Genomic DNA, 4,465 nt, shown 5'->3' on the forward strand with positions numbered 1-4,465 from the left:
TGTTCCACTCATCAAAATCTACATTTAATATATAGACCATTTTTGCATTTGACAAAGTTTTGGGGAGGTGTAGTTGAAAATCCACAATTGACACATAGTATCATATAGTTTTTGTGAGATTCAAGAATTGGTGGGTATTGTTAACTTAAACTTTCTCAAATGGAAAAGTTGTGTATATAAAAAGTTTAGATCTTGATGATATCTAACAACTTGGTATTCAAAATGTTTTCATTTTAAGTAATTTAGTTTGTCATTTGACTAGGTTTGACCAAAACCCGTCTTGGATTTTATAGAAATGTGATTAGGATTGGCTAAACATTATCCAAATGAAAAAATAGACAATATATAAAATGTAGATCTTGATGATCTCTAACAACTTTGTATTCAAAATTTTTTCATTTCAAGTTATCAAATGGGCCATTTGATCAAGTTTGACCAAAGTCAAAGCATTGGTTTTTACAAAAACACCCTTTGACCGAACCCTAGATTGTCTCAAATGGAAAAGTCATGAATACAAAGTTTGTTACACTCATTAAGTTCTACATTTTGTCTAATGGTCAACTTTTCTTTTGGAAAAGTTTGAACCATTGAATTTTGAATTTTCAGAGAATTCATAGCCACGCAGCGGTTTTGGAACCCTAGATGGTCTCGAATGGAAAAGTCATGAATACCAATATTTTTACACTCATCAAAATATACATTTAATATATAGACCATTTTTGCATTTGACAAAGTTTTGGGAAGGTGTAGTTGAAAATCCACAATTGACACATATAGTTTCATATAGTTTGTGTGAGATTCAAGAATTTGTGGGTATTGTTAACTTAAGCTTTCTCAAATGGAAAAGTTGTGTATATAAAAAGTTTAGATCTTGATGATATCTAACAACTTGGTATTCAAAATTTTTTTATTTTAAGTAATTTAGTTTGTCATTTGACCAAGTTTGACCAAAACCCGTCTTGGATTTTATAGAAATGTGATTAGGATTGGCTAAAAATTATCCAAATGGAAAAATAGACAATATATAAAATATAGATCTTGATGATCTCTAACAACTTTGCATTCAAAAGTTTTTCATTTGAAGTCATCAAATGGGCCATTTGATCAAGTTTGACCAAAGTCAAAGCATTGGTTTTTACAAAAACACCCTTTGACCGAAGCCTAGATTGTCCCAAATGGAAAAGTCATGAATACAAAGTTTGTTACACTCATCAAGTTCTACATTTTGTCTAATGGTCAACTTTTCTTTTGGAAAAGTTTGGACCACTGAATTTTGAATTTTCAGAGAATTCATAGCCATGCAGTGGTTTTGGAACCCTAGATGGTCTCGAATGGAAAAGTCATGAATACCAATATTGTTCCACTCATCAAAATCTACATTTAATATATAGACTATTTTTGCATTTAACAAAGTTTTGGGAAGGTGTAGTTGAAAATCCACAATTGACACATATAGTTTCATATAGTTTGTGTGAGATTCAAGAATTGGTGGGTATTGTTAACTTAAACTTTCTCAAATGGAAAAGTTGTGTACATAAAAAGTTTAGATCTTGATGATATCTAACAACTTGGTATTCAAAATGTTTTGATTTTAAGTAATTTAGTTTGTCATTTGACCAAGTTTGACCAAAACCCGTCTTGGATTTTATAGAAATGTGATTAGGATTGGCTAAAAATTATCCAAATAGAAAAATGGACAATATATAAAATGTAGATCTTGATGATCTCTAACAACTTTGTATTCAAAAGTTTTTCATTTGAAGTCATCAAATGGGCCATTTGATCAAGTTTGACCAAAGTCAAAGCATTGGTTTTTACAAAAACACCCTTTGACCGAACCCTAAATTGTCCCAAATGGAAAAGTCATGAATACAAAGTTTGTTACACTCATCAAGGTCTAAATTTTGTCTAATGGCAACTTTTCTTTTGGAAAAGTTTGAACCACTGAATTTTGAATTTTCAGAGAATTCATAGCCACGCAGCGGTTTTGGAACCCTAGATGGTCTCGAATGGAAAAGTCATGAATACAAAGTTTGTTACACTCATCAAAATTCACAATTCTCAAATATAGTTTCATACAATTCTCAGAATTCGTACATTTTACGACATATACTATTAAACATGACTTTATGTTAAGCCAACACAACAGTGAACTTCTTCTTGACGTATGACCCTTGGTTATGATCCTGCCGTAACCATGGAGTATCCTCATTGTTTAATAGAATGCTTGGGTATTTGTTGACTATGAAGGGTGGAATTCGATCATCCCTTTCGTAATCGCCTGACATGTCTGACTTGTCCTCAATTCCGACAATGTTTCTTTTCCCAGAAAGGACAATGTGGCGCTTTGGCTCATTGATCATTGAGTGGTCATCATTTTTTCCTCTCTTTGGTTTCGTAGACATATCTTTGACATAGAACACCTGACTCACGTCTGCAGCAAGGACGAATGGTTCGTCTTTGAACCCACTATTGTTAAGGTCCACGGTTGTCATCCCATACTCCTTGTCGACTGTTACCCCACCTCCGGTCATCTTCACCCATTGGAACCGGAACAAAGGAACTTTAAAATTAGCTGCATAGACTAGTTCCCATATGTCTTCTATGCGTCCATAATATGTTTGTCTGTCCCCATTTGGATCCGTGGCATCCACGCGTACACCACTATTTTGGTTGGTGCTCCTTTTATCTTGGCCAACTGTGTAAAATGTGTTACCATTTATCTCATACCCTTTATACGTGAGGACATGCCATGATGGTTGCCTGGCCAATAAATAAAGCTGCTTATCAATGTTTTCATCACCTTGACATTTTTTGCGCAACCAATCACCAAAAGTTTCCATGTGCTGACGCATTATCCAAGCTTCATTCTTCCCAGGCCACTGGGACCGTAGGCAATCTTTGTGTACCTCAACATATGGTTCCACCAACGAGGAGTTCTGGAGAACTGTGTAGTGTGCTTTATTGAAGTAATCGTCTCCCGTACCAATATATGTTTTCTTCCCAAGTGTTCCCTTTCTGCTGAGTCTGCCCTCGTGTCGAGATTCAGGAATGCCAATTGGGTCAAGGTCTAGAATAAAGTCAACACAGAACTCTATGACCTCCTCTGTTCCGTAGCTCTTGGCAATGCTTCCTTCTGGCCGGGAACGACTATGGACATATTTCTTTAGGACACCCATGAATCTCTCGAAGGGGAACATGTTGTGTAGGAACACAGGACCGAGAATTCGAATCTCTTTGATCTGATGAACTAGGAGGTGTGTCATGATATCGAAGAAGGATGGAGGGAACACCAACTCAAAGCTGATGAGACATTGAACGACATCATTCTGCAGAGTAGCTAGTTGCTCTGGATTGATTGCCTTCTGAGAAATTGCATTGAGGAATGCACATAGCTTTACGGTGGCTAGATGTACGTGTGGAGGTAAAATTCCTCTTAAAACCACCGGCAGCAATTGCATCATTAGAACGTGACAGTCATGGGACTTCAAGTTCAGGAATTTCTTCTCTGGCATATTAATTATTGCCTTGATATTGGAGGAGAATCCAGATGGGATCTTGATGCTGCTAAGACATTCAAACATGCTTTTCTTCTCTTCTTTGCTCAGAGTGTAGCTAGCAGGGCTTAAGTAATGACGTCCATCATCTGTCTTTTCTGGATGCAGGTTGTCTCGTTCTTTCATGCGCTGCAAGTCTTGTCATGCTTCAAGTGAATCCTTAGACTTCCCGTAGACACCCATGAATCCGAGCAAGTTCACACAAAGATTCTTTGTCAGATGCATCACGTCGATCGCGTTGCGGACCTCTAGGACATTCCAGTAAGGTAGCTCCCAAAATATGGATTTCTTCTTCCACATGGGTATGTGTCCCTTAGCATCCTTGAAAATAGGTTCGCTGCCTCGTCCCTTTCCAAATACCACTTTTATATCCTTGACCATTTCGAGTACATCATCCCCGGTTCGATTGAGAGGTTTGGTCCGGTGGTCTGCCTTGCCTTTAAAATGCTTGCCTTTCTTTCGTATTGGGTGGTTCATAGGAAGAAACCGACGGTGGCCAAGGTACATGACCTTTCGACATTTTTTTAAAATACACAGTCAAGGTCTTCATAACAATGTGTGCATGCATTATATCCCTTGTTTGACTGGCCTGAAAGATTACTCAGAGCTGGTCAATCATTGATTGTTACAAACAGCAATGCTCGCAGGTCAAAGTGCTCTTGTTTGTACTCATCCCACACGCGAACTCCTGGTTTGCTCCATAAAAGTTGAAGTTCCTCAACTAATGGCCTCAGGTAGACATCTATGTCATTGCCAGGTTGCTTCGGTCCTTGGATAAGCACCGGCATCATAATAAACTTCCGCTTCATCCATAGCCATGGAGGAAGGTTGTAGATACATAGAGTAACTGGCCAAGTGTTGTGACTACTGCTCTGCTCACCGAAAGGATTCATACCATCTGTACTTAA

This window comes from Sorghum bicolor, chromosome 9 (assembly GCF_000003195.3).
Source record: "Sorghum bicolor cultivar BTx623 chromosome 9, Sorghum_bicolor_NCBIv3, whole genome shotgun sequence".
Classification (NCBI taxonomy): Eukaryota; Viridiplantae; Streptophyta; class Magnoliopsida; order Poales; family Poaceae; genus Sorghum; species Sorghum bicolor.